General features: G+C 48.0%; 1 long non-coding RNA gene across 1 annotated transcript; it reads right to left on the reverse strand.

The window, feature by feature from the left end:
* Positions 1-4: 4 nt before the first annotated feature.
* On the reverse strand, positions 5-965 carry LOC309563022. Its single transcript, XR_014225683.1, has 3 exons — positions 891-965; positions 704-804; positions 5-61 (listed from the first exon to the last, which is right to left on the reverse strand). It is a non-coding gene; the product is annotated as an uncharacterized lncRNA (long non-coding RNA).
* Positions 966-9,822: the final 8,857 nt, after the last annotated feature.

Here is a 9,822-nt window from a genome sequence, read left to right on the forward strand (position 1 = left end):
CATTGGGAGAGCGGTTGTGTTTCAATGGCTCACTAGATGCCTTCTTCACTATTTCATAATCCTGAACAGAAGAACAAAGTGATCATTATCAATATATACCTTCCCAGAATCCTCCTCACCTCTCCGGTCAGGTCTGTGTTTTATTAATAGGGATAAGAGCGATGTCATGTGACCTCCCAGAATCCTCCTCACCTCTCCGGTCAGGTCTGTGTTTTATTAATAGAGATAAGAGTGATGTCATGTGACCTCCCAGAATCCCCCTCACCTCTCCGGTCAGGTCTGTGTTTTATTAATAGAGATAAGAGTGATGTCATGTGACCTCCCAGAATCCTCCTCACCTCTCCGGTCAGGTCTGTGTTTTATTAATAGAGATAAGAATGATGTCATGTGACCTCCCAGAATCCCCCTCACCTCTCCGGTCAGGTCTGTGTTTTATTAATAGAGATAAGAGTGATGTCATGTGACCTCCCAGAATCCTTCTCACCTCTCCGGTCAGGTCTGTGTATTATTAATAGAGATAAGAGTGATGTCATGTGACCTCCCAGAATCCTCCTCACCTCTCCGGTCAGGTCTGTGTATTATTAATAGAGATAAGAGTGATGTCGTGTGACCTCCCAGAATCCTCCTCACCTCTCCGGTCAGGTCTGTGTTTTATTAATAGAGATAAGAGTGATGTCATGTGACCTCCCAGAATCCCCCTCACCTCTCCGGTCAGCAGGTAGATGATCTCCAGGGTCAGGTTCAGTATGTTGTTGGACGTGTGGCTCGGCTTCTCCTCCATAGTCCGGGATTCGGTTGTTCCTCCTGTAGATGGACAATGGAGAATTATCTGGGCTGTGTTACCATGGGAATGATGTTGGTCGTAGGTCGTAAAGCTGAAATATTTTTACCTCTTCTGCTGCCAATTCCAACAAAGTCTCCTCCCTACTTCCTCCCGACTCACCTTTCACCCGGAACTTCCTGTCTGTGCCTGACATCACTTCCTGCCGGCACAATACATCACTTCCTAATCATGCGTTCCACCACTGAACGCTCTGATTTAACCCTTTGCTCAGGACTCTCCCACATGTCTCTAGCACAGCCTTTTTCAACCAGGGTGCCTTGAGGTTTCTTCAGGGGTGCCTCAGCAAAGAGCCTAAAAATTGCCCAAAAATTGTATACAAGGTGGCGTGTGGACGAAGCCTTCTTTTGAGTAAAGCCCCGTACACACGATCAGATTATCGAACGATCTGTCATCTGTTTTTTGTGGCATGCTAGTCTGATGTGGAAAGTGAAGAGGTTATTTTCATACGAATTTTCCTGTATGACAGAATTCTACTTCAGAAGTGATGTCATGTGTTGGATTGCTTTGTATGGGTTCTTTCCTCTCTGAGCATGCCTAGTCTTGCTCTTAAGGTTTTTTTCCATCGAAATCTGTACTAATGAAACGAAAATCAGACGTTGTATTACGGACAACAAAAATTTTATAGCCTGCACATCAGGATTTTGTCAGCCGAAAAGTCGGAGTCGGCTGTTGAAAGCACCATACTAACAATCCGAAAATCGTCAGATCGTTCATCTGACGAATTTTCCCTACAGATTTTCTTATTGTGTGTACGGGGCTTTACACAAAGCCACAGATTTTCATTGTACACCTTCTAGGACCTTCTAGCTGCCAACCTCCAAACAACCAATGGTGTCATCAGTTGATAAAGAGGATGTCAGTCATCTGTATAGCATCCTTGTTTGACTATTTTCTGCCTCTCTCCATCAGCTTTGGGGTCAGATTAGCTGAGTGATGGAGAAAAACTGAGGAAGAAGAGAAACATTGAAATACTACTAGTCAGTACCTCTAACATTGGGCCACCTACATGTGTGGATGTTGCTGCATTATGTAAAACTAATAGAATAGTGTTTACATTTTAGGATGGGGTGCCTCAAGATTGTTCATAATTTTAAAGTGTGCCTCGGGACTGTCCATCATTTTGGAGGGTGCCTTGACGAAAAAAAGGTTGAGAAACACTGCTCTAGCAGACTATTGTATGAAATCAGAGATTCTTGGGTCGCATTTATAGAAACGCGTGGTTACCGGTCAGTGTGATCCCTATCTGGCCAGTCCCTACTCTACGTGCAGAGTGCCAAATAGAAACTAAAATGATATAGAATACTTGTATGGACATGTCTTCCATCACTTCTTGCCTCGTCCTCCATGGTCTCCGGTGGATCTGGGTTATGATCCGGATTTTTACATAGTTTTTATATTGTGTTGGTATTAGGTTACCTATGTGTCGTGATTTGGGGCAATGTCAGAGGAAGTGGTGTAATATTTGTATTTTGGTAGTTTGATTTTCTATTATTTTTTCAGTCGTTTTTGGTTATTCTATGTAGTAGGGTAATAGGATGGTATGGCTGATTACAGTACGGTATTCATATCGTTTTATGTGATATTGATTGCTGTCATTTTATTGTTACTGTGTCTTGTTATTGTGATTTTTTGTTGTTTTTTGTTGAATGTTACTGTATTTTAGTCATTTCCCTTTGGAATAATAAAGTTTTCTGAATCTGAAGTCTGGTTGGTGCCTCTACCAGTGTAGGTGAACGCCCCCTGGCGGTGTCTGGTCTGTGTTCCTCCAAGTGTAGGTGAGTGCCCCCAGGTGGTGTCTGGTCTGTGTTCCTCCCAGTGTAGGTGAGTGCCCCCTGGTGGTGTCTAGTTTGTGTTCCTCCCAGTGTAGGTGAGTGCCTCCTGGTGGTGTCTGGTTTGTGTTCTTCCCAGTGTAGGTGAGCGCCCCCAGGTGGTGTCTGGTCTGTTTTCCTCCCAGTGTAGGTGAGTGCCCCATGGTGATGTCTGGTCTGTGTTCCTCCCAGTGTAGGTGAGTGCCCCCTGGTGGTGTCTGGTCTGTGTTCCTCCCAGTGTAGGAGAGTGCCCCCTGGTGGTGTCTAGGTTGTGTTCCTCCAAGTGTAGGTGAGTGCCCCCTGGTGGCGTCTGGTCTGTGTTCCTCCCAGTGTAGGTGAGCGCCCCCTGGTGGTGTCTGATGTGTGTTCCTCCCAGTGTAGGTGAGTGCCCCCTGGTGATGTCTGGTCTGTGTTCCTCCCAGTGTAGGTGAGTGCGCCACGGTGGTGTCTGATGTGTGTTCCTCCCAGTGTAGGTGAGCGCCCCCTGGTGGTGTCTGGTCTGTGTTCCCCCCAGTGTAGGTGAACGCCCCCTGGTGGTGTCTGGTCTGTGTTCCTCCCAGTGTAGGTGAGCGCCCCCTGGTGATGTCTGGTCTCTGTTCCTCCCAGTGTAGGTGAGCGCCCCCTGGTGATGTCTGGTCTGTGTTCCTCCCAGTGTAGGTGAGTGCCCCCTGGTGGTGTCTGGTCTGTGTTCCTCCCAGTGTAGGTGAGCGCCCCCTGGTGATGTCTGGTCTCTGTTCCTCCCAGTGTAGGTGAGCGCCCCCTGGTGATGTCTGGTCTGTGTTCCTCCCAGTGTAGGTGAGTGCCCCCTGGTGGTGTCTGGTCTGTGTTCCTCCCAGTGTAGGTGAGTGCGCCACGGTGGTGTCTAGTTTGTGTTCCTCCCAGTGTAGGTGAGTGCCCCCTGGTGGTGTCTGGTTTGTGTTCCTCCCAGTGTAGGTGAGTGCCTCCTGGTGGTGTCTGGTCTGTGTTCCTCCCAGTGTAGGTGAGTGCCTCCTGGTGGTGTCTGGTCTGTGTTCCTCCCAGTGTAGGTAAGTGCCCCTTGGTGGTGTCTGGTCTGTGTTCCTCCCAGTGTAGGTGAGTGCCCCCTGGTGGTGTCTGGTTTGTGTTCCTCCCAGTGTAGGTGAGTGTGCCCAGGTGGTGTCTGGTCTGTGTTCCTCCCAGTGTAGGTGAGTGCCCCTTGGTGGTGTCTGGTCTGTGTTCCTCCCAGTGTAGGTGAGCGCCACCAAGTGGTGTCTGGTCTGTGTTCCTCCCAGTGTAGGTGAGCGCCTCCTGGTGGTGTCTGGTCTGTGTTCCTCCCAGTGTAGGTGAGTGCCCCTTGGTGGTGTCTGGTCTGTGTTCCTCCCAGTGTAGGTGAGTGCCCCCTGGTGGTGTCTGGTCTGTGTTCCTCCCAGTGTAGGTGAGCGCCCCCTGGTGGTGTCTGGTCTGTGTTCCTCCCAGTGTAGGTGAGTGCCCCCTGGTGGTGTCTGGTTTGTGTTCCTCCCAGTGTAGGTGAGTGTGCCCAGGTGGTGTCTGGTCTGTGTTCCTCCCAGTGTAGGTGAGTGCCCCTTGGTGGTGTCTGGTCTGTGTTCCTCCCAGTGTAGGTGAGCGCCACCAAGTGGTGTCTGGTCTGTGTTCCTCCCAGTCTAGGTGAGTGCCCCCTGGTGGTGTCTGATCTGTGTTCCTCCCAGTGTAGGTGCGTGCCCCCTGGTGGTGTCTGGTCTGTGTTCCTCCCAGTGTAGGTGAGTGCCCCTTGGTGGTGTCTGGTCTGTGTTCCTCCCAGTGTAGTTGAGCGCCCCCTGGTGGTGTCTGGTCTGTGTTCCTCCCAGTGTAGGTGAGTGCCCCCTGGTGGTGTCTGGTCTGTGTTCTTCCCAGTGTAGGTGAGTGCCCCCTGGTGGTGTCTGATCTGTGTTCCTCCCAGTGTAGGTGAGTGCCACCAGGTGGTGTCTGGTCTGTGTTCCTCCCAGTGTAGTTGAGCGCCCCCTGGTGGTGTCTGATCTGTGTTCCTCCCCGTGTAGTTGAGCGCCCCCTGGTGGTGTCTGGTCTGTGTTCCTCCCAGTGTAGGTGAGTGCCTCCTGGTGATGTCTGGTCTGTGTTCCCCCAGTGTAAGTGAGCGCCCCCTGGTGGTGTCTGGTCTGTGTTCCTCCCAGTGTAGGTGTCTCCTTCTCCTGGTGGTTTCTGGTCTGTGTTCCTCCCAGTGTAGTTGAGCGCCCCCAGGTGGCATGTGGTCTGTGTTCCTCCCAGTGTAGGTGAGTGCTGGAGGGTCAGAGCGGAGAGCGGTCATTCACAGTCACTGCTCTATGCTTACGGAAGACTGAGAACTGAGCAATCAGCAGTCATGTGATCGCTCAGGTCTTGATCTTAGAGTCAGTGGGGGGCAGCTGCAGCTATAAAGATGAGTATGTAGGTTTGTTGTTTTAAAGTCCCGTATGTCTCCTTTAAATCCACGAAGGAGGTCCGGGAGGGCAGGATTTTCAATATGAAGATGAAGAACACGCGGACATGACCTCCAACTAGGAGGAAAGCTCAACAATAACCTTAGAAAATATTATTTTACCAATAGAGTAGTAGATGCTTGGAAAGGACTTCCAGCAGAGGTAGTGAGTCAGTCACTAGGAAACAGAGATCTATAGTCAGACAATGGGGCAGACTGGATGGAGAAGTTGGACCTTTTCAATTAGCACTTCAATAAGCACAAAGTGTGATGGGGGGGGGGGGGGGGGGGCAAGGGAGGGCGAGGAGCTCACAGGCCTGAAGCTTTATTGAAAGGAAAAATTTACACAATAGAAAGTGGGAGGAGGGGGGAAATCTTTTCAGCCGTCCTCTGCCTCCTTGATGTCCATGAGGTTCTAGTCTCTGAGCAGACCAGTCTGTGACCGTCCTCATTGGACACCTTCTCCCGGTGGATGGGATGCTGTAGCAGCAAACATTTGTTGGAAACCAGAAAAGGAATTCGGACGCGGACTCCAGGAAATCAAACCTTTTTATTCGCTAGCAAAAACGACTTAGCCCACCTCATGCCCATTTGCCAAGTGTCCAACTACGCGAGTACATCACATTTATAACAGCAGTTATAGTTGGGCAAAAACGTATTTAGTCAGCCATCAATCGTGCAAGTTCTCCCACTTAAAAAGATGAGAGAGGCCTGCAATGTTCATCATAGGTAAGCCCCGTACACACGCGTCGATAATTGGCCGTGAATTTTGGGCCAACGTCCGATCAGCCGATTTTTGGTTTGTTAAGCCTCGTACACACGCATCGATTATTGGCCGGGAATTTTCGGCCAACGTCCGATCGGCCGATTTTTGGCTTGTTAGTATGATGCTTCCGACAACCGACTCCGACTTTTCGGCCAAAAAAAATCTGGTGTGCAGGCTATAAAATTTTAAAAACGGCTGATTTTCCGTCAGTCAGTACAGATTTCGGCAGACAAAAATCTGATGAGCAAGACTGGGCATGCTCAGAGAAGAAAAAACACACGGAAAGTTAACCAGCACATGACATCACTTCTGAAGTAGATTTTTGTTGGCCGAGAAAATTCGTGTGCAGTCTAGGCACATTCCAACCAACAAAACACCACTCTGGACAAAAGTCGGACGATAATCGTTGCGTGTGTACGAGGCAGTACACTTCAACTATGAGAGACAGAACGGGGGTGGGAGAATCCAGGAAATCACATTGTAGGATTTCTAATGAATTAATTGGTAAATTCCTCGGTAAAATAAGTATTTGGTCACCTACAAACAAGCAAGATTTCTGGCTCCCACAGACTTGTAACTTCTTCTTTTAAGAGCCTCCTCCGTCCTCCACTCGTTACCTGTATTAATGGTGGGAACAGACAGTACAGTGGAGGCAGTTGATGGTAATGAACATGTCTGGGGAGGGGGGGTCCTGACCCGGCCTGTAAAGTGGGAGATATGTACGACGATGTATTCAACAAAGAGTGGCCTGAATTAACTTCTACATGTTCATTCAGACGAGGCTGCAACATCCACATGGTAGAACGTAAAGAACCTAGGAGCAGGAACCCAGATGGCAACCTTGCAAATCTTGGAAACAGTTGCTTGATGCCAAAAAGTCCAAGAAGCACTCATAGATCCATGACAGTTTAAGGCCCCTTTCACACAGGCAGACCGTTCAGATCCGCCTGTCCGTTTTTTTGGCGGATCTGAACGGTCCCCCCATGCATTCCTATGGGGCATCGGATGGCAGCGGAGACATGTCCGCTGACATCCAATCCGATCCGTCAAATCTGGACAGATGGAAACCCTATTTTCCATCCGTCCAGCGGATCGGATTGGATGGGTTTCGGATGAGAACGGACCGACGGTCCGTTCCCATCCGATTTCCTCCATAGAGCTGCATGGGGAACTGTCATCCTCCTGCTCAGCGGGGGATCCGTCCGACGGACGGATAGTGTGAAAGGAGCCTAACTTAGATTGCGGGTGAAGGACAAACCCTGACCACTTCTCTCTTTTCCTTACTTCTCCCTTTCCTTTCCCTCTCCCCCCCCCTTTTTTTTTCTATCTCCTCCTCTCTCTCTCTTCCTCCACTTCCACTCCAACTTCCCCTTCTCCCTCTCCCCCCTTTTTCTCCCTCTTTCCCGCTCTGCTTTCTCTTCTCCTTTTCCTCAGTTGTCCCTTTCCTCTCTTTCTTTTCTCCATTCCTTCTTTTCCTACCTCTCATCTCTGGTCTTCTCCCTCTCCTCCCTTTTCCTCATTCCTTCTTCTGCTCTCTGGTCTTCTCCCTCTCCTCCCTTCTCTCCTTTCTTCTCTTCCTCCTCTCATCCCCTTTGCTCTCCATTCCCCCCTCTCCGGTCTTCTCCCTTTCCTTTCCCCCTTCCTCTCCTCTTTCCCTCCTTTTTACTTCTTCCTTTCTCCCTTTTCCTTTCCCCTCATTCCCCTTTTTTCTTTAGCTGTTCTCTCTTGATGAGGCTCCCTTTTCTTCTCCCCTTCCTCTTCTTTCCCTTTCCTCTCTCCCTTCTCTTCATCTCCTCTTCTCTGTTTGATCCCCTCCTTTTTTTCTTCTTTTTCCACTCAACCTTCCTCTTTTTCCTCTCCCCCCTTTTCCTTTCCCCTTATTCCCTCTCTCACCCCTTCTTTTGCTTTTCTCTCTGGAGGAGGAATACACACGCTGCTGCTCACCCTGACCTCATCAATGTGGAGACAACCCATCAGAGACACCCATGGAAAAAAGCTTGGCATCCATGTTCTACTCATCCTGGACCTCACCTGTGTGGGGGAACTTCTCTTATGGGGATCTATAATTGTCTCAATCAATCTGTAAGGTGACACCTCTACACATTTAATTCACAATTTGTTCAGTGCAGAGACACCCCAACACTTGGAGTCCATGTTCTGCTCAATATGACCTCGCCTGAGTGAAGAAACTTCTCATCTGGGGCTCTGTGATTGTCCCAATCAATCCATACAATGACATATCTAAACAATTCCTTCACAATTTGGTCAGCATAGCGACAACCCCACAGAAACCCAAGGAGAATGGCTTGGAGTCCAAGTTCTGCTCAGCATGACCTGTATCAAGGAGCTTCTCATCTGGTGATCTGTTATGGTCCTAATCGATCTCCAAGCTAATCCATCTACACATTTCCTCCATACCCTACCCTGGTTAGCACATAGACAACCTAACAGAAACCCATAGAGAAACTCAAGTCATCTATTGAAATACGGTATCTTAACCCATCATGCTATACACTAAGGGGGTTGACCAATGGAAGCTGGACTGTAGGGAAAATTCAAAACTACATTTGCAGTGGGGCTAGTTTTAGTTACCATTCTCCCGCACTCCAGCAGGCGTCCTCATATTCATGTGACCCGTCCTCCGAAAACCACTTTTCTTCGATGCACTTTATGCTTATCTTACGGTCGTTGTTGTTTTTCTGGGTGTGAGAATACACGCTTCTCTCTCTGAGAACTAAAGCCCCGTACACACGATAAGAAAATCTGAAGGGAAATTTCGTCCAACGACCGATCTGCCGATTTTTGGATTGTTAGTATGGTGCTTTCGACAGCCGACTCCGACTTTTCGGCCGACAAAATCCTGATGCGCAGGCTATAAAATTTTTGTTGTCCGTAATACAACGTCCGATTTTCGTCTCATTAGTACAGATTTCGACGGAAAAAAAATCTTAAGAGCAAGACTAGGCATGCTCAGAGAGGAAAGAACACATACAAAGCAATCCAACACATGACATCACTTCTGAAGTAGAATTCTGTCGTACGGGAAAATTTGTATGAAAATAACCTCTTCACTTTCCACATCAGACTAGCATGCCACAAAAAACGGACAACAGATCGTTCGATAATCTGATCGTGTGTACGGGGCTTTACTCATAGTGTTAATATCTAAAGTCAAACCTATTGATGAACTTACAAACAATATAACTATTTTAAGAATATATATATATTGTATCTTTATTTGTTCCATATAAAGAAATAAGCTTTTTTATTATGTTTGTGTTTCTGATCGGGTTCATATGAAATGTTACATTCACATTTACAAAGTTCAACCAGCAGATGACATTCTATGAGCCGATGTCACTCTCTACGCAGGCTGATAGCGTAACCACAACACCAAGCTAGTCACTTCTGATGTGTAGGCTGTTCTTGATCCATCAGAAATATCCAGCTCCTCGTTCACCAAGATTTCCTAATATTAGGCTTCTGCTGAATAGCAGGGGAGATCAGATTACGCTGCAGGAGGTAGTCATCCAGAAGGAACACACCCCTTCCTCCTCTTACCTAAAAGAGTAATGTGACAGTACGCACCGTCACTGGGAACGAAAGACCGACACTATATGTGGGGCCCTTGGAGTAATGTTACTTTGGATTCAAGTCCATGTCTCCCCAAGACAGTAAGACTCAAAGCAGATGCTAATATCATCAGCTCAACCACCTGTCTTCCACACATTGTTGAATATGCCGATTTACTCACCTGTTATCTACTAGGGGTTCAGTGTGTACACTTATGATAGTGTGTATTGTATTGTACTTCATTGTCTGAGATGGACAGTCTGTCATTGGTGGTCTCTTCCTATTGTCTGTGTATTGAGGTGTGATGTGGATTCTTTTAAGCCTGTCTTTCCCATTGTTAATGAACTCATATGTTGTTTCTGTCCAGATGGCTAGATAACTAGTTCAGGTTAATTCTATTTCTGTATACAATTTCATCTGCATA

This window comes from Pelophylax lessonae (genome assembly GCF_965119305.1).
Source record: "Pelophylax lessonae genome assembly, chromosome: 9".
NCBI lineage: Eukaryota > Metazoa > Chordata > Amphibia > Anura > Ranidae > Pelophylax > Pelophylax lessonae.